The sequence below is a fragment of the Cygnus atratus genome, chromosome 14, assembly GCF_013377495.2.
Source record: "Cygnus atratus isolate AKBS03 ecotype Queensland, Australia chromosome 14, CAtr_DNAZoo_HiC_assembly, whole genome shotgun sequence".
In the NCBI taxonomy this organism is placed as follows: domain Eukaryota; kingdom Metazoa; phylum Chordata; class Aves; order Anseriformes; family Anatidae; genus Cygnus; species Cygnus atratus.
The window spans coordinates 18,319,546-18,341,183 of NC_066375.1; the positions used below are offsets into that span (position 1 = coordinate 18,319,546).

Consider the following 21,638-nt stretch of genomic DNA (forward strand, 5'->3'; position numbering starts at 1 on the left):
CTTTTGAGACTCTTCATGCTAAGTTCCTTATGAACAAGAAGAAAAAAAAAAAGCAAACACCTCCATTTTCTTCTCTCTCTTTCTTTTTTATTTTTTATTTAACTCAGCTAATTCAAAGTGAGGCTGTTAATTAACACCCAGAGTACAATCTTTAGTTACTGGATTAATTACAGAAGACTTGCTGTGGGTTTTCAATTCTCTTGGGATATTTTTAAATCTGGTGGGCAGTAATACTGCCATCTGTTTTGTGAGCTGATGGTTAGTTTACTGAAATCATTAAAATCTTGAAAACTACATTGCCTGCTATCAAGGTTCATAAATAGGTGTTTTTTTAAAAGTTAAATCTGCTTATACTCTGCTGTTCACATCTGAAACAACATTCAGTGTACCTCCCACACCTGTCATGGGGAAACAGCTGGTTTGGGAAGGCAAAATGAAAAACCTGCCTATCTAGATCACATAAAATTTTCAGATAGCTAAATGAAAGGTACAGCTGTAGATCTTCATGTTACAGAAACTTTCCAGCAAATACAGTCTTTCAAATAGAAGTCTTCAAATACAGCTTTTCTAAACAAGTCATCAATTTGCATCTGATGCTGGAAAAATTGATCGGAACTTGTTGTTGCTGTTCAACTCAGCATTCTCTTTAGCCTGAGAGGCTCATCTAAATTCATGTCTCTGTATAAATAAAATCAATCTGACTGGGATTACTGTTGAAAACATACTTATCAAGAATTTCCTAAGGGGGAAAAATACCTTAACTTGGACTAATTGTAGATTACTCAGTCCTCTCTCATTCTGAAATAGAAGTATTTTCATTTCTTTTTAAAACCCTATTGCATGAGATTGTTTTCCATCTGTATTGCTGGCAGGAACCTGACAGACTTGTAGAGATCCAAATCCTTTCCAGGCAAATTTGTATGTAGCGTTTAATTTAGCATTTTCAATCAATAGAATTGTCAAAATCTGGCCGATGATCCCTTTAAGTACAGTTAGTTCAAATTATGTGTTTCTTGGTTTGGGATCCTTCATCTTTCTGTTTCACGTCATGTACTTTTCAGTGATCTCAGTGCTCTCCTATTTTTTCATCTTAGGATACATGCCTGCATATAAACATGTCATGAATGTATTGTTTCCTTCTTACTTCAATCAAAATCATATATGTTTTTTCATCTTAGGATACATGCCTGCATATTAACATGTCATGAAGGTATTGTTTTCTTCTTACTTCAACCAAAATCATATATGGTTTATGTGAAAGAATAAATTTTTTTTTTTTTTTTTTTAGAAAGAAAATCTTTTGAAAGTCTTGTAAAGACCCTAAAGTTAAACCATGATGTTATGTTTCATAGTTTATTCATGTCTATGACTTACTGTATCAGTGTCTGTCGGTCTGGAAAATAAATTGGTATTTACACATAGAAAAAGCAAAAAGGCACTAGGTTATTCTATAGTCCCAGGAATGGCTGATCCTGGGAGAACCGACCAAAGGGAGAAAGACATGTAGGAATAACAGGCCATGCCTCAACATTTTCAGCCTGGTTGGAAGATTCAGTATTTCCTGAGATAATAGAGATATCTCTAGGAATCAATAAAGGCTAAGAAAAATAATGAGGCTGAGAAAAATATAATATTAAGTTCTGTAATCATATGCGTTTTTAATGTGCCTGTTACTTAAAATAACAGTTTTTACTTGCATCACACTTGAAAGAAATATGCCTTCTGTACTGATAAATAAGAGGAAGTAAATCAATCACGAACTGCTCGGTACTGTAGCGGGTACTAAGCAGCTGTCTTACAGCCTCAGCCCAATATGGTGTTTTCAGATTCCACTTGAAGGAACAACTCAGAATGAAATGTATCTTTTCCGGTGAATTATATTTCAGTACCACTGCTGCAGTGTGAACATACTTTCCCACCTTCAGTAGAGAAAGATCTCTGAGGCTGTGTTATACCAGCTGGTGTGCTCAGTGCCCACTGACATGATGGAGAGAACTGCTGGTGAAAACAGCTTGACTGTACATGAAGAAAAGAGAAAGGAAAGTGGTTTTTGTTTTCTCTCTCTGCTCTGTCACTGTTTTAAGATTAATTTCAGATCTGACCTTCAAACGCTTAGATACCAAAAGCACATGTATTTTAGATGTTGTTTGGGCAGAGTAAGACAGTTCCTCTGGGGAAAGCAATTTCCCCAAAATAAAACTCCTGAATGCACTGATTACCATTGAATCTGGTCCTTCCCCTCTTCTGCATAAAAAGCCACCCTTACTTTTCCTGTGGCAATTTCACCTAGTGTATGTATATGTGCTGGTAATAGCAGCAGCCCGTGAACTCGCTAGTAAGTATTCTCAGGCAATTGCACCATTGTCTAATATGTAAAGATAAAGACTGACCAGCAAATATTTGTTCTTTAATGAGTTTTCTTCTAAACTGTCAGGTAGAAATTATAAAAGTTAGAAATTGTGTAGCAGGAGTTAAGCTATCAATTTAACACACATTAATGCAAGTACTGTACAAGAATTCGTGTAGCTAATTGTATTTGCATATCTGATAAACACTAGAGATACCTTCTCAGGAAGACAATTCTGCAACTAAACTCTTTATGCATATTATTTATGTCCTGAAACCATGAAAACCATGAAATATGCACTGCTCCCATAGCCACCCACCACAACACTGATTCTGAAAGGTTCTAGAATACTGTTTGATTTCACTGAAATCATAGAAGAAGCATTGTTGCTAAAACAACCTTCTACCTGGTTTACAAACTTCTGAGCTCTAACACACACATCCCGTAACGGAAAACATGCACTTCTTCCTTGTAAACTCTCATTTCCTTAGTGAAATGGTAGTATACTAATTTCACTATTATTTCCGAAATCTGAATACTCATACAATAAATGTTTGTTTATGTCTCCTCGAGTCCTAATTGACTTAAGTTTTGATGACTCACTGTCTCAGTGTGGAGAACAAGAACTTGGTGCAGCGAGATGCTGCCTTGCCAGGACAATGCGCATCGTTGCTCTCTCCCAGCTCAGACGAGGAGCTGTACATCCGCAGTGCAGTTTTGTCATCATAGAGTCAGTTCTCCAAACAACAGTGAACTCAGAGCTTGAAGCAATGATTTAAGACCCCTTTTCTTTTATTGATCTTGCTACCCTTCCTTTATTTTATTTTAATTTAATTTAATTTTATTTTATTTTATTTTTATTTATTTTTTGACTGTGTGTTTGGTGATTTCCTTTTTATTCCTGAAGGACAAATCATTGATAGGCTGGATGGAGTAGCAAGAGAAGAACTTGGAAGATGTCTTTCAGTTATTGTAGGGAAAATGACTGGCCTAGTGCTAGTGCTGTCCTGAGGAGTTTTTTGAAAAAAAAATTTAATACCCTGAGTGTCAGGCTGGAGAATGTTAGAGAATCTCTTCCTATGAAAACTTTTTTTTGGAAATCAATACATAGCCATGACACGTTTTCTTTTCTCTGTCACTTAATTAAACTTTTCCAACTGATTCTAGTCATTTAAAAAATTGCATGTTTGTTCTTTTCTCCATGTCTTCTCCCAGCCCATTTGTAATGTCTGCTTTGTCAACCTTTTCTTTTTAAAATTTTCAGCTGTGATGTACAGCAACATTACTAATATTTCCTCAGATTTTAACTTTTGGAGTTACTGCTGCCCTGTGTGAAAGTATCCTTAGATGAGATACTATCACTTTGAGCTGTCTTTTGAGAGGCTGCTAGTGTTGGAAGGGAAGCATTTTATGGGATTAAGCAGAGAATCAATAGGATAAACATCTCTTTAGCTAGCATGTTTATTTTTATTTCCTGATCATATCACTCTTTTTGCGAATTGCATGTGGCAGTAAAAATGAAGCTCTAAGATTAATGTTCCAGCTGCTCAATAAACATTTTGCTAGAGTAAATTATAAAATAATAAGGAAATCACTGGTCTTTTCTTAGAATCTCAAAGTAGCATCCATGTTAGGAACAGTTACTTTGGAACTCAGCAGCATAAAGTCTACCTATGAAAAAGAAACAAATATAATATATTTGAAATTTAGATGGAGATTAGTCTTTGTGAGGTTTTGAATACAAACCATTCTGGATAAATCTGAGAAGCAGGATTATATTTAGTTAGTTGTTTTGGTATATGGGTGCCTTCCATTCAGCACAAGTCAAGAGTTGGGGAAATTTTCTTTGAGGCCTTTGGGAGTCACCTTGAGTAAGGAAGAAGTGAGAGGTAAATCGTCCTTTAACTCCCTCTGTAGGGATACATAAGTAAATATCGTATCAGGTTTTTTAACCCATTTTTTTTATCAGCAGGTTTTCTCCACAACAGAAATTTAATCCACAGGAAACAGTGTCTTCCTTTATCTGTATCTCTAAATCCCTAAGTGTTTTCCTAAAATGTTATTCTAGACTATTGGGCCTGATTTGCTCTCCATGGGAACTGTTCCAGAATTTCAGAATAACTGCAGAATAGCTGAAGAATAATAATGTAAATGTCAGCTTCTCTACATAGCCAGGACTGTATGACTTTCACAGAAATACTGAAGCAGCTATTTACATTATTTTTCTTTACACGTGCTGGCTTCTATGCTTTGTGGAAATACTGGAACTATTTCTTTAGTTCATAAATGTTTAGGAGACCTGATTGGTCTCTAAAAAAAGAGAGAAAACCCACTAGGTTGTAACTGCATTTTTAATGTTTCTGCAACTTCTGTTGAAGGTCGTAAAGATTAGTGCCTGGGGGTTTAAACTTCTTTGAAGTTCTCCCTTATATTTGGTCTGAAAATCAGATTAAATTTATGTGAAAGTATCAATATTTCTCATAAATTATATTAAATAATAAAATTTAAATAAATGTTCACTGTAAGGATTGTTGTATAACATTACATGAAAAAGAAATGTTAATAGAAGAAGATCTTGTGGAAAGAGGTTAACATAGATAAAGACACAAAGTCTAAGCTCTCCACATATGACAACATGTAAGTAGAATGCTAAGTCGAGAACTTGGGCTTGCTCTTTGGTCTAGATGAGTACTTTTCATGCTGAGCAATTGTGTTTTAATAACTCCAAAAACCCTATCAGTGTATGTGTATTTTATCCAGACATCATAATGTGTGTTCCAAAGAATATAAGATTATAATTATTGTAAAACTTATGGGATAGAATTTATGGGGAGAAACATAATTCTTGAATATCAGGCCTCAATTTAGTATGCTATGTTGAAAGTATTCACCTTAAGGGGGCGTGTAGATCCCAAACACAGGGGAATTATGTAATTTTTCATTTTTATGAAGTCAAAGATTCTGAAGCCAAAGCTAAGCAGGGAGAAATAAACTTGAGAGTTGCTACAAAAGCTACTAATTTCTTAGTGCATGGCAGAGAATCATAGTACTCTGTTTTATTTCAACCTTTTTCTTAGTGGCCTTCTCAAGATTCCTTATGAAGCAAAGTGTGTGTGGGTGGGTGTCTCAGGGTTTTTATGGTTCAACTTTTTTTTACTATGTGCAGAATATATACTTTTTCATTTGTCAAGCCATGAGTCCATTGAGTCCTTTTCTTGCCTATGACTGCTTAGTGTTAGAGAAGCCAAACAATTCCGAACAAACAATTTATTGGCTTGCTTTATTTGCCCTGTACATAAAAATGCCTCGCATTATTTATATTTATTCAGTGAAAAATTCTGTATGAGCCAGACTGAGCCAGTGGGTTACTTACAAATTCAGTGTGTTCATTATGTATGATCTTATGCTTGAGCTGTTGTAATGGGTCACCTGAGTCACACTGTTCCGGTTTTATTGTTTCATTTCCATGATGCCATAAACTGTATATGTTGCTCTTCCAAGAATGAGTTTTGTTAGGGGACTCGTTCTATTATCCATACTCAGTAAAATCTGCTACTCCAACTGCACCAGCAGGCAGTTGTACCTGTGCCAGGGACTCCACGAAGGAGTCAAGATGCATTAAATTAGGTAGAGAAATGCCCAAATAACTGATCAGCTTTTAGCCTAAATTTGGTTCGCATGCTTTGGCTAAAATACCACTGAGAGTTGTCCAGCAAGGAATGATTTGAAAGTAATCAGATCCATATCCCTAAACCTCCTCATGTCAAACTATCACAAAGGGTGTCAAAATCGGCCCCTTTATGATTATATCCTGCATAAAGGACACTGGACAGCAATACTGCTACAGCCAGAACCAGGCTGGCTCCCAAGAGTCAACAGGACTTGCACACATTATCAATGTGGAGGCTTAGTGATCACTTCTCATACATAAACATGGCTTTTGTTTGAATTTGGCTATTGCAAGTGTTTCTTTATATGATGAAAATAATGCATTGCTCTTGTTTTCTTTTTGTCCCAAATTGTGATCAAGAGTCCTTGTTATCATTTGTAAATATCTCATGAGTCAGAATGAACACTAGGTTGAACTAAAAGTTTTTTAAAGTTACAGAATCCATTTTGGAAATGTTAGTCCAGTTCATTATGTGTATATATCTATATGAATATATAAATGTATATATATATAGAGAGAAAACTAGAAGATGTTGCACTTTGCTTTCCATACATCAATATGCTTAACTCAGGGGAATATTAAGATTTAAATTCTTCTTTTTTTTCCAATGGGGAAAAGTCAGAAAACTCCTAAATATAAGAAAAAAGTATATTGGAAAAAAAAATTGAATTAATTTCCTAAGGAAAAAAACAACAACATTTTTCAATATATGAAGAAAAGATGTATTCTTTGCTTAAAATCCATCAAATATGGAGCCTATTTTTTTATTCCTCATGTCAAATTTTATTATCTTTCTAAAGACTGAGCTCTTCTATATCCTCTTAAGTTTATTACTGTCTGAACTTAGAGCAGGCAACTGCTCTTGAATTTTGTTGAGACATTGACAAAAAACTCATTCATTTCCGAAGTTAACAATGAATTTTGCTTGATGCAGTAACTTGGGCAATTAGAATTTAAAATGATTACTAATGCTTAATAAAAGGCAATGCTAAAATCCAAATCTGTGAGAGGGCTATTGAAATAAAATGTAAATGTAAGAGATTTTCTACATATTTCTTTTAAATCAATGTTATCAAAACAGAAATATACCCATGCTTCTGTAAGCTGTATCTAACAGCTTACAGGCTGGGTATCCTAATTCAAGAAAGAATCCATACATGCTTCCCTTAAAAAACTGTTTCCTTACATGACCTGGAGCAAATCTCCTTTAGTTTCTTCCTTTATAAACTGTATTTTGCCTTAATAGGCTGGACCTGAATTCAGAAAACTTAATCCTGAATTTATATTTATCTACCAGCTTTCAGGTTTCATTCAAATTATTGAAAACCAGAGAAACATGCACTTATACTCCTTATATTGACTATTCTTTTCTGGCTGACACAAGATACTGAGTTGGATCAGATTTTGGAGAGAATCAATACAATATTTTTATGATAGCAGATAATCTTCCCCATTTGCCTCTGCAACATCATTTGTCAAAAGAACAAAAAGTCAGTGACCTCTGTTGTAAAGCGATTACAACAGAGGGTTACAAGAGTACCACAAGGTACTATTACTAGTTTTAAAAAGAAAAATACATCTAGAATAAGAATAAAAATTAGTGACCTATGGAAAAATCTTAAACACTTCTATCCCTAATCAAGCTAAATCTTTCCTTATTAGTCTTCATACAACCAATTATTTTCTACTTAATCATGATTGTCCTTTTTAGCTTTCTTTTAAGCTTATTTTTCTAATGATGTAATCCCAAATATTTCCTCCAAATCCTATTTAATATTTAGTAATCTCATTTTTCCCCCATAGACTGCATTCTTTAAAATTCTTTCTTAGCAATGGTACATCTTTGATATTTTTCTCACACACATCTGATAACTAGAAGAAAGTTCTTAAGTGTTGTTATCATTTATGAAAAAATTCTATCACTTCATTGTCATGTGATCCATTAAGTTTTATTCCTCATGAAATACAGAGGTAATATTTCTTGTGGATGATACAATGAAGGTTCTAGTTCATTTTCTTACTTTTATAAATCTATGATAATATAGGATATACATCTCCTTTAGTCCTCCAAATTTTCTGTTTTAATAAAAGGTTTGTAATTGCACCGTCCTTTGAAAATGACACTTGTTTCTAATTAAAAGTGAATCCTTAAAATGTTTTTGAAGAAGTCAATAGCACTGGTGTTGTTTTGTACAGTTGTATGCAATGGGACAATAGTTGCCTTAAACTGAGATTTAATTAATGACATTACACCAACTTTAATAGATATACAGTGAGTGCTAGTTCTCAGAATGGATAAAGAAAAGTAAAATTGTAAATAGAGGTCTCACATGGTAAATTATATAGGCAATCCAAACACACTATAGAATAGAATATATTTGATGGGTTAATTTTATTTCAGTTTTAAATAGATTTTATAGATATAAAATGTAATAAATAAACAGAAAACTTCCAGTGCTTTCTGAAGCCAAGCACTGAAAGATGGACTTTCCCAATAAAATATTTAAAATGTTACCAAATAAATGGAATTTATCCACATAGTTCAATTCTTGAGGTCTTGCATTATGAACTTGGGAGGTGAATGAATATCCTTCTGAACTGATATATCAATTTTTACTAGGCATAGTCTTTTAGTACTTTGTATATGCTTCAGACAGATCATGCACATTTGGTTTTTCATGAGATTTGAAACGTTAATGGAAGTTCTTTGTCTGAACAACATAAGTAAGCTGAATTACAATAGAGTGATGAAAAGATTAATTCCAATAAGATGTAATAAATCATATGCTGATTATGCATATGAATATATGCATATTTTTTCTCTGTCTTTATTCTATATGAATAAAGATATTGACTAGTTAATGCATAGTTTGATATCTTATTTTTTTATTTTGGGAAGTATCTTGGAATCTTTGCCTTCAAAAAGTGCTGCTGCAAAGGCAGAGGCAACACAGAACCAGCAAACAGACAGTCGAGGTATGCTCAGGCAGGGCAGGCACCGTAATAGCATTATTTCATTCATTGGTACATCATATGATGCATTTTCTTTTTAGCATCTTTCATAAAATATTTATTTGCTGTAATGTTTCTCCAGAGAACAGTCTACTCTACAGTAAACTCCAAGAATAACCTCAAGCTTTTGTTTGAAAAAATGCTTTTTCATTTTTTCCCACTTCACACACATTTTTTCCATGATGGCATAGTGACCTTTATGCTCTCAGTATTCTTCCTTATAAATGGTGTAAATGCAATACTATACTTACAGCAGGTACAGCCAGATGAATGGACATGTGGGAAAGAAAGTATCTTGTATCTGCAGTGCACAAAGGCAGATAGATGTACTACGCTCAGTTTCATTAGCATAAGGAAAGTGCAGAACATCTTTCTGCCTTTTTTCTAGAACAGGCTGCAGAAAATGCCTGGGAGACAAAACATGGGTGCAAATGTTACAATAACAAAGAAACTGGTACATGCATTCATGTCACAGAGACAGCCTCTATTTTTTATTAAAATTCAACTCAAGATATAGAAGTGGAATTCTGAACCCCAGCCTCTTTAGTAACTAAAGCTTAGAAGGCCTGTAGTTTAGGAAACTACTTTCCATGTTTGAAAAGAGAAAAGTCATTAACTTTTCTCTGTCATAAGTGAAAAGTGAGAATCACTTCCAGATTCAGATGGGCTTTTCCTCTTGGGAAGCCAGTTGTCTCCACTGGTGACAGACAGTGTCTGAGATAACTTGACTCTGAAATTAGCATGCATCCTAGCTAAATTTAGTCCTATTTCACTTTTGCTGTGCAAACTAAGTGGACAGAAAACTGTTCAGACCAATAGCAGTGATTGAGTTTATATCTCACACCTTTAATTAGCATGGATGCTGTTTATGACATTGCTGAACACAACTGTTTTGCTTTCAGAGCTCAGTCTGCAATCTCACTTAGGGCTGAAGGTCTCTAACAGATCCAGCACTGAATCAAATGGCTATTCAAGAATATGTACGTTTGCAATGTTATCTTCCTTTATCATGCCTCTTGTTACAATCAAAACAACAAAAAATTAATAAATAAGGGAGCAACTGAGCCTGTAGGCATAAGGTATGAATGAATAAATGGTTGTGAATATGAATTTGGCAATTCCGTATCCTTTGGAAGGATATGACTTTGTTAGAACATCAAAGTTACAATGCAGAAAAAGCATGCTGAAAATATATTTATAGCGTTGCTTTTTATGAGGTTTAATTTGTTAAAGAGGCAAGTGGTGAATGCTGAGTCATTTATGAATAGGACAATGCTATTGGGTCCAAAAGCTTGTATTTCACAAAGCTATGATACAGATTGGCTTGTTGGGCAGTCTTTACACAGGAAAAGGCCATGGGGAAATTGATGGGAAGGCTGCAAGCAAACTGGAAAAGCTATGAAATATAAACAGTTCTTTGATACTTGCCTGCTCTTTATCTGGGCTTAAAACTAGAGTCTATCTATCTATTTCATTTGTATTAAACTCCTTCAAGCATTTCAAGAGTAATTAGACACAAGGAAGGTAAACTTAGCCTACATTGCCCTTATATATTGTAGTTGAAACCCACATACTATTTTACGGTGATACATTTTTAAAGGCCTATAAAAATACATTTTTGAGTGCTTTTTCCCTCTGAATTCATAGAAATGCTTTATCAGCACTTTTTGGACGTGCATAAAACATTGACATGAAAGCACAATAGGATACTTGCTTCTGCCAGCCAAGAAGTACCTTTGTACCACAAGGGATAAAAACAAACAAACCTCCTTTTTTTTTTTTTTTTGGTGGTTGCCAGAATTCATTTCTGTAAAGGGAATGTTGCTCTATCAGCCTGGATGCAATCTGAGGTACTGCTGGGCTGGGAATAGCAGAAAGGTGCAATCCTAATATGAGTATGAAGTAAGTATCCACTGTAGTTCTAGAGAACGGTTGTTATTCATTATAAATATACCAATAGATGGCTCAAGTTGAATAGTACTTTTTATGCTTTACATATTTACGTAAAGCATAAAAAGAGAAAAGCTGCTCTTACTGGAAATATTTATCTGAATTACGGATGCTTATGCTGATTTTACAAGATCATTAAGAATAGAAAAACAAAATATTCCCGTAAAGATTCATTTGACTTAGATTTTTTTTTTTCCATAGATTTTGTTTCTGGATATGCTGGCTGAAATTTTTAATTCTAGATTTGCCCTAATTAAGTTGATAAAAAATAGATAAGTTGAAAAGATTCTGAGGTTTGTTTTCTTTTACTAATGTCCATATCACTGAATTTCAATAGCAATATTTTGGAAAGTGCAGAGTTTACAAACAGCTGTAGATAAGACAAGAATAACTAGCAATGACAATATGATTGTCAGTTCTAATAACTTAATACTTGTACGAAATAACCAGTCACATGGACTTAATGAATGAAAATAATTTGGAATATTTACAGATACTTTGTAAAAACGACTTAGCCCTGGCAGTTAATACAGGTCTACAGAAAATCTAGCAAGTTACACAAATTGCCCTGAGAGTACACTGGCTCTGATAAAAACTAATAATATAAGTTAATATGAACCTAGATCTTCAACTGAATCAACTTGGCCCTTGAATCAAATTATCTTTATGAACTTCAGTGGTATAACAAACAAATACAAAAAGTATTTTTGCTGTTATTACTATTATTTTGTGTTAATAACTTTTTGCATTATGGTTAGATCTTGCTTGCATTTTTTTTTTTCTGAAATTGAAAAAAAAAAAAAAAAAAAAGAAAAGTTGAAAAGAGAACACTGATTTAAGAAGCCAGGCAGAGTAAATTCCACAAAGTACATGAACAGACTAACATTTCTTTAGGTTCCTAAAATTCAGGATTTCATGTTATGATCAGAATTTGAAGTAATACTCATCTGAAGTCTTTGTCTTACTATTGTATTTGTCTGTGATCATGTTTAATTTTGCTTTTCATATTTGTCCACATGACATTCACAGTGTTCTTCAATTTAAAAATTCCCAAAGAACTGTAAATCACTACAAATGAAAAACAACTGAATATTTTACATTCTTGGGTGAATAGTACTATATAATTGCAAAGTATTAATTTATTAGTTCTCATTTTGCCTTCTCCACAAAGAAGCAGAATGCCAAACCTGAAGAAGATCATATGGTCTTAATGTTTGGCCTTCTGGCATAATAAAAACTTCATTCTTTATGGCCTGACCTCTGAAAAATAATGCATCTTTAAATAAAACCTGTATTTAACCTTTTATATCTTGGTTAGAAACACTTCCCTTTTGCATATTTTATTCTTTCATGACTGCATGGATTTGAATTTCTCTTTTTAAGCTTTGGGGACTGGAATTATATAGGTCTTTTTTGTTATTGCACTTCTTGGCACTTGTGAAAATATATTGAGAGTTTAGAACTGTGCATCCTATGGGACAGAACTTACCAAAGAGCAGCAAGTCACTATTAGAAAATGTCTGCTAGTCCCTGAGGATCTTTTTCTATTACCTACCTCTAAATGAATGACTAACATAATGGATTAGTCTTTTCAACCTCGTTACATGACTAGAAGACTTTATGAACTAGCAGGAACATATTTTGATTTCACTGGTGTCCTTCCTCATCACTACTGCTGAATTTCCAAATGTTTGTGGTACTCAACAGAATCCAGATGAATTCTCCAAATTGTTAGACACTAACACTGTTGTTCTGATTCTCTTTTTGCTTGACCTCCATATGTCCCCTGCATAATTCTACCTTTTCCCAGCATCAAATCAGCGACAAGATCAAAAATACATCTAGTCAGATAGCAAAGGTGTTCTCAGCTCAAAAGTGCAACAGGAATTTCAACAAGAAAATGCAAGGCAAAAATTCTAAACATGTACATGCATAAATGAAGATAAATGTATCTGCTTGTCTTAAGGTTTATACCATAAGCTTGGATGTATTGATTTTTGTGAGACTCCTTTATATTGCCCTTCAAAAACTTACCATACAAGCAATGTATATGGGGGATACCTTTCCGAGAGCCCATTTTAAGGAGATAAAAGCTGCAAGGATGTTTGAATACATCCAACAATCTTTTTATTTGCATGTTATATTTATAGCTATCAGGTAACGTTCAAGTAAATGTTTGGATTTGACTTAGTTATTATGAATCTCAGTGACAAGTATATTCTATTCTAAATACATAAAATAGCAATAGATGTATTTGAAATGATACAGTTTTGAACTCGGCATTGTGCTTTGATGAGATCTGCTTGCCACAGAAACTGGTGATTTGAGATAGGCTGGGGTAGTTGAATGCTCTGATCTCTACTGTCTGTAGTGCAGGCTAGAGCAAAGTTGTCTTACCTGGAAAATTTTAGTGCGTCCTCTATAGTCAGTTCTGAGGTAATACCTTTGAAATCTTTTTCATGATGTCCTACAGATTAAGCCAAGACTGGTGCCAGTATCAGGGGCTGTATCAAGTGCTGTATCAGTACTGTATCAAGTAAGTGTTTTGGCCAGCCACAGAGCTGTCAGCTAGCCACTTCTGGCTGCCTTCTTGGTAGCTTAAGTTAGCCAACACCTGGTTTGAACGAGTAAACCGTGGATTGTGATTTTTATGGATTTAAAAAAAAAATAATTAGTAACTAGTAACTGTTTCTGCTCCTTTTCTGAGAGTACAAACTGATGATGGTATTAGTTACTCCATCTTATTTCTTATTTCTCAGAGCTGAGGAAAATACCTGGTTTATAATGAAGTCATCACAATCCTTTTTGTCATTCTGGTGTGGCACTGGCAGGAGTCAAATATGCTGTTATGAACAAATGTCTTCAATACTAAGAGTCTGCTTCTCCAGTAGCTGAATAAGAACCACGGACTGTGAACTGTGCTATTCTTTCCATTGTTTAGGTATACAGTTGTTTAATAGAAAACTAAATTATATGCATGAGAAAATTGCTTAATGCAAAAACACATCTGCTTTTATAAGAAAATAAATGCCATGGGGACTTCTTGTATTGAACAGTTTCCATGAGAATTGCTTACTTCTTAATTAATTGGTACGTACGCTATAACAATACCCATTAAAAGCCACAGCGTATGCTGCAGAACTGTCTTTCACAGCCTCTAGCCGAAATCTGAGGGGAAATAAATCAGAGGTTAGCCAAAAATTGTGTTCTAGTCACTGAACGAACTCTGCAATTAGAGGTTCAGATACTGACTTAAAAAAGACAAGAAACAGGTGATTTGACATTCAAACTGTACAACAGAAACAAACACAGATGCCATCTTTAGAAAGAAGACAAATCATAGACCAATGGTTGCAGGGGAACATCACTGTACTCTGTGTTATAGCTCAGCGGAGATAAGCAAACTGTGAACTAAATAAATTGCAGCCGGTGTAAGTTATGCTACACAAAGACGGAACAAAGTGAAGATCAAAAGGCATGGGAGTCTGCAAGATTAGAACAACTGAAATTGTTCTCTTTCTTCTCACGGTATCAGTTTTGCTTCATGCAGCACTGAGCAAGATCTGGGCAGTGCTTTCTGGAAAGAGTGTCTCTTTTGAGACAGTGCTCTCATTATCAAATGAGGAGTTCATTTCTTAAAATGACTATACAAAACTAACAGAAGCCTTGTATGTACACATGCATATATATATTGTATGTACATATGAAATAACATATGCTAGCAAAAAACAAATATTAGTTTAAAACATTGAGACAGCATTAAAAGAAATGGTTTGGGGGGGGCTTGCTTTTTTTTTTTTGTAAAAAACAATAAAACTGTAAAAAACAGTAAATTTCTTTTTCTTTAAGAAAAACAGGACATGAGAATAACAGAAATCTTTTAGTCCTTTTATCTGGTTATTTTAAGATAATTTAAATGTAATTCTTGTTTAATCATCACACATTTTAGTGCAATCTGACAGATATTATGGTAGTGGAACAGCCAGTGTACCAGAATAGCTGTGTAATTGAATCTCCTTGCTAGCTGAGCACCTACTTATGACTTCTAAACTCATAACTCTGTCCTCAGAAGAGAACAGGCACGTACAGCTGTCACACAGCAGTTCTATTGAACAGCATAACTGACTTCCATAACAGCAAATGTTGAGTTGGAAATTGTTAGCTTTCAGTTCAAAACTATTGGATATGGTAGACTGGAATTTGCTGGTTGAGTGCCTGGGTCTTGAAGAAGCAGGGTTTCCAGAGGGTGAGCACTTCATGAAAATCTCATGTTGTCAAGAACCTGGTATGTTTATGTGTACTGTCATTAGAAAAAAAACAAAAATCCTCTTGTATATATCCTAGCACCAGGCAATCCTGGTACTAAGAATCCTGTCAGGAATTCTACATCCAATTTTAGTAGAAAAACATTACAGAAAACAGAAAGTAAAGCAAAAATATTTTTGCAAGTTACTATGCCTCGTTTCAGTCTGTTTTCTATAGATACATAGAAGAGATGCCCATAGACGAGTTGGTGCTAGAAGACTGGAACTTGAATGTAGTAAAACTCTGTGGCCTGTATGAGTATGACACATTTTCAGTACAAGGTCAAAAAGTGTCATTCCACTTAAGTCTGCAGATATGAAAAAAGGGATTAATATAGACCAGTAAAGAGAAGCACCTACTTTTATTATCAACATTATTTTAAAAACTTTACTGTGATCAATAGGAAGTGTAATAGATCAACATTATCTGAAAATCATCTACTGAGATATGATGATAGAGGCTATTATATTAAAAGAACTTAAGCATCTGAATGTGCAGACAGGCATTCGCTGTGATTTTCAGATGTGTTCCTGTAGCATTTATCTGTATGTTTAAATGCCTAATACTTTTAAAAATCTAGCCTTTCATATGTAACTTCAGGGATAGCAAATCTCTCGGAAAAAATTGCTGCTTTCTGGAAAAAAAAAAAAAAGGGAAGAGCCAGCCTGGTAGATACAGATATCATTATATTCAATATTAAAAGCAGAGGGGAAAGATTTTTCTCCAGACAAAGATATCAGCTTCAGGAAATAAGGCATTTATTTAAGGGTCTTCTGACTCTCGTACTAGTTACTACAGACCATGTTTGATTGAAGTGATACAGGCAGCCAGCTGCAGTGTGTCTTGACAAAATAATGGGATCACTAAGCTACTTCAGAGCCTTGTCCCATCAGACCATTACAACCACTGAAGTGGATCAAGTGGTTACATAAGACATTAGAACTAATGGAGTGATTTTATTTGTACTTGAGCAAATCCACCATTGCCTGCCCTTTGACTGACTGGGTAAATATCTGGGTAACCTTAAAGGATAAGACATTTTTCTAGCCCTAAAAAAGTCAAGTACGTCTATCTTTTGCTCATATTTTAAGAGCCAGGTCAATTCTTGTTTTTTATGCTTAATTCTGTCTTTTGAGCAAAGAGAAAGATAGCTGTTTATAAATTCTTTAAGTTCTAGTGAGTGGGGAAGACACTTGCAGAGGCAGCCTGAGAGATCGTATTTTCATTTTCCAGAGATAGGCATGGGGCTGGCACTCAAGACAGAATTCTGTGCATTTTTGAAACAAGTAGCAAATTGGACCTTAGGAGAATGATAAGCAGGTGCCTGAAGGACACCCACTCTAAATCCAAAATGAAATGGGAAGGGAGACCAATGCTAGTCTTTTTTATTTACAGTTCTTTTCAAACTTTACAGTCACCCACTAAATTCAGAAATGATTTTTCCATGATATTGTTATAAAGATTGTGTCTATATTAAAACAGAAATCCCAAAAGGTTCTTGGTGAAAGCCTTCTTTGGATCATGATGTTTCGGACAATCACCTACACAACTGGGGTGCACAGTAGATGGAGCCAGAGTTTTCTTGAAGGGCATACAGGGATAACACAAGAGGTAATAGGCGTGTTAAAAAAAATGCAAATTGCAAGCAGATATAAGAAAATACTTTTTTACTGTAACTGTGGTCAAATATTGGAATGGGGCTGACACAAGCTGTGAAATCTCCATGCTTGGCTGAAGTCATAGCTTGACTGGACATGGCCCTGAGGAGCCTGAACTAAGTGGAACCACCTCAGGCAGGAGATGATCCCCAGGGTCCCTTATAACCTACGGAGTTCAGGGACAACTGTTCCACTTCAAGTAGACACTCTGGGCCACATCCTGATGTTAGTCTGAATATTTACAGAGTTTAGAAAGAAACGAAGAAGGAAGTAGTGTTGGCAGTGACATAGAACTTCTCTTGGGCCTAAATTAATTTTCATTTCTAAATGAACAGTTCTTGTCACTGCTTGTTGGAACAATGCTTTTTTGGAGTATTGAGAAGAATTGTTTATTCTGTAATACTACACACTTGAGACAAAAACTACTTTTCATCACAGATTGTTGGGAATTGGATGTAGATGGATGATTTTGCGTTTGTTTGTTATACAAATTTCTGTGCTACAGCCTTTTAATGTTAACCCACAAGTATTAAGGGCACAATTTTTATTACTTTCTAAGATCTATAAAGTGATTGTGAAAAGATACAGTAAACATTCTCTGAAGTAAAGCTTGTTGATATCTCATTAGAATGAAAAATATAACTTTTGGCTAGGGAAGTTTGCCAATTACATATAGCCCTTGAAGGTGTTTTGAAGCTTGATTTGGGCCATAAACCTAATTTTGACTTTTGACATTGAAATTCAGTCAGATGAGCAGTTTCTAAATGGCAGACATTAATGTCTAACAGCATGCACTGAAAAAAGGTTTTATTGGCCTAACTCCTCTACAAATGTGTTGTGGAATAAGTTTGCCTTCAAGAGGAGCATGTGGATATCTTGTACAGGTGACAAATACTTTGGAAAATGACATTAATCAGCTGAAGACGTTCGCTTCTGGTCTTAAACTCCTTGGTCTGGAACAGGCTACATTGGAAATCACTCAGACTGAAGTGTTGAACCGATAGAGAGTTGTGTGAACACAGTTACTGTACTGTGCAAATCTTTCAACATCCATCATTTAAAGCATCAGCATAAATTTATTTTCTATTAAGCTGTTCTTTTGTTAAAGAGTGGCCAGTTCACAGAGTGATTTTAGAAAGTAGGACAGCCGATGAATATACATTTTTAAAAGCCTCCAGCCAGTGTCAAACAGTTGAAGAACTAGAGCTAGTCCTTTTTATCACAAGGATAACTGCTAAGACTGATATTCCTTATTTGACACAATGTAATCCGTGCATGCACTGAGAAGAATGTTGAATTCTTAAAGTCAGTTGTTTCTTTACATTTAAGTATGTTAGTGATGTTGATTAGGTGTCAAAGCCTGGACAGTTTGTTCTCTAATACCCTGAACTTGGCAACATTTCTCCTAGAGAGTGGCATTTCATCTTATTTCATTGTTTAGACAGCAAAAGCAGAAGAAAAATCTTAACCTTTTAAAAATAAATTTTAATAACGTTCTGAAATTTGCAAAAGGCCATCAGACCCTGCACCTGCTGTGTTGACCTCTGCTGACCCTTTCTGACAGAGGAGAATGCACTTATGCTATGAAAAAGAACATACACCATTAAATAATTTAAGTGGGTAAATTTATTATTCTAAAAAAGGCAGCTTTGGCCCCTTGTCCCAAAATGAAACCAAAGAAGCAAATCGGCATAACTGGAGGTAAAAGTAAAGGAAAAGTAAAATGATCATCTTTCTAGAAGGTAGCAAGCCTCCTCCTTGTTGCTCTGTACTGGTGCAGCTTTACCAACTTGGATAGGGTAATGCCAGTTTTTTTACCAGCTGAGAAGCTGGCTTGGTAATGGAATACAATGAATCATCAGTTCCAGCCTCTCTCTGAACATAGGAAGATTCCTTCAAGTGCCTAAACACACAGAGACTTCCTTCATTATACACATCTAAGAAACAGTTTGTGTTTGGGTTAACATTCAGGGCTTGATGATCATACTCCATTCTCAGGCAACTGGATTATGTTTCCTGTGGTCTGTAATAGGCCTTGTCTCTGCAGCCATGAAATAGCCAAAGTAGACTAAGAACTGTGAGATAAGGGCAAATGATGTAGAAATTGCTTGTATCATTTTTCATATTTCTTGTAAATTAATATGTTAAGTTGTTAAACCATTAGACTAAGACGACCTCAAAGCTTCTTTCTAGTGAAAGTATTTTGATTTACATACCAACTGTCTCTCAGAGCAGTAGCTATGTATTAATCTTCAGGCTGAAACATATATATATATATATTTCATATTTGGATACTGTTTGCTTTTAATCCAAGTAAGTGAAAAAAGGGTATTAAGTGGAAAACAGTACTACCCAGGGATAATAAATGCTTTTAAACAGCAGAATGTGTATTAGCAGCAACTTCAAATCATTTTACACATTTCATATGTGCAGACATTGTTCCTTTATTTTTATTTTAATTTAATTTAATTTAATTTTTATTTTATTTTATTATTTTTTACTTTATTTTACTATTTTATTTTATTCCAGGCACAGAATGTAGGAATACAGATTTTGAACTTGTGTATGAGTGTGCTTACAGATGCAGATGGTCTGTAACTAATTTTAAGCTGCATTCTCCATTCAGATTAATAGATTCTAATGTTAGAATCTTCACAATACATGAAGAATTGCCCTAAGAAGAAAAAAATATTTATAAAGATGTCAATCTCCTTTGAATAGAAAACTGCAAATGCATTATCTTTTCTCCTTACTGGTACCAACATGCTATGAAACAAGACTTTGTAATACTTATGCCACCAATCTGTATGTCACTGAACACCTGTTTTTTACATGGTCTATTTGAAGATTAATTGCCTATTTTGCAGCAAAAGCTTTTTGTCGGGAAAACCCAGTTATGACAGTGCTTTTCTAGATCATTACCCTTAATGTAACTATATATACAACATGATGATTATTGACTAACCACATTTTAAAATTGCCATTTACAAGTAAAAGAAAAAAAAAAGGCAATTATTCTATATTCACTGTCATGACTCTACAGTTGACTGCTGAGGAAGTGTCTTTGTCTTTAATTCACACTTGTTAGAGCTAAAGTACAAGTTCTAAGAAAGATATGATGCAAGCTAAACAAAAAAATCATAACTGCTGCATGTTCCCCCCCCATCAAAAAAAAAAAAAACAAAAAAAACCTAGGGGCAAAAACAGGCAAATGATGATGATGATAATGATGATGATTATTATTATTTTGCAGAAGCGACTTATCTGTAGAAGTGATACCTTGGTTGCAGTACTCTTCATCACTCAGAACGGTTTTTCAGTACTAGAAGTATGAGAAGATGATGACACTAAGATGAGAACTGAAGATATATTTGATCAGAAAAAAATATGAAGATTTCAGAGCTTACAAAACAAATGCGATGATTTTCTTGGCCCCATCCACAAAACCATTTCCCACTGGAAAACTTCTGCAACCTTAATGAACTCCAGAAGCAGTAGTTGTGTGTGCATTTACAAAAATCTTAATGTGTGAGCAACTTGTCAGAATGGTGTCCACCTGAATTCAGGGATCTGTACAGCTTTGCAAACCTGAGAAGCACCAAATGGGAGAAGGGCATGTGAAGTATTTTTATTTGTGTACATCTAGCTGAAAGGTTTATTTATTCTTGTATTTAGGCCAAACACAAGAGAAGCGAGCCTATCTTACCTGATATGTACTATATTAGTGTGATCACTGTGCTGGAAATGACCAATTTTCTTTTGCAATATTATTCCTATGGTCAGCTGCCAAAAAAAAAAATGTTAAAATTTTGCCATATTTTCTGCTCAAATTTTTGTAATATCTATATTGCATATATGTAACTGCAGTATATAAGTTGGTGACAATGGCTTTTTGTATATGATGTGATATATATGTTAAACATCTTGGATAAGTAAGTTGTTGGCCTCCGTATTTAATAAAAGCATACAAATACTGAAGTTTGTAGTTCTCTTCTCAGTGTTCAGGCCTAGATAATTATACAACATTACACATCGCCAGTAGAGCACTTTTATAAATGGCTAGAACTCAACCAAATGGATCCTGGTTTAAAAAAAAAAAAGTATGTATTTGCCCCTACTTGTCAAAAGGACAGTTTCAGTACAGGTTGTGTTTTTACTGTGTGGTGGGCGAGCTTGGCCTACGGCCTACAGCCTGAGAACACCCAGCCAGTTCAGCAGTAGGGCACAGGACTCTTAATTTTGGGGTTTCTCCTCATGGAAGCTCTCCATGGGCTGCAGGGGAATCTCTGCTCCTGTGTCCGGAGCATGTCCTCCCCGCTTTTTCTCTCAGCAGTATGGCAGGGCTGCTCCTCACACCTTGTTTTTCTCTCTCCTCAGTGTCATGTAGCACTGTGCTCTCTCTGAGGAGATTTTCACAGTGGCACCACCAGTGTCGCAGATGGGCTCAGTTGGGCCCTGTAGTGGGGCCCTCAGAACATTCCAGAACCTTCTGGAAGGGGCAGCGCAGGGCCCGCCCAAGCCTGGCCTCTCCTCATGGTAGCGCCTGCAGCTCCACTGCCAGCACCTGGGCGCTGACGCCCCACACGTGCTGACAGGAATTCAGTTAAAAAGTTAAAAAGGAATTAGATGCCAACATTCCTTGTGTTGGCAGGAGAGTAGAATCAAAGTCTCAGGTAGCTTGTTGTTGTCCTGTGCT

At 35.1% G+C, this 21,638-nt stretch overlaps 1 long non-coding RNA gene across 2 annotated transcripts in view; it reads left to right on the top strand.

Annotated features, from left to right (window-relative positions):
* LOC118256740 (uncharacterized) overlaps positions 1 to 20,920 on the top strand; it is a 96,594-nt gene extending 75,674 nt beyond the window's left edge. For both annotated transcript variants that reach the window (XR_007708856.1, XR_004781314.2), the window contains one exon: positions 20,196 to 20,920. This is a non-coding gene — a long non-coding RNA (uncharacterized LOC118256740). The remainder of the gene's footprint in view (positions 1 to 20,195) is intronic.
* Positions 20,921 to 21,638: the final 718 nt, after the last annotated feature.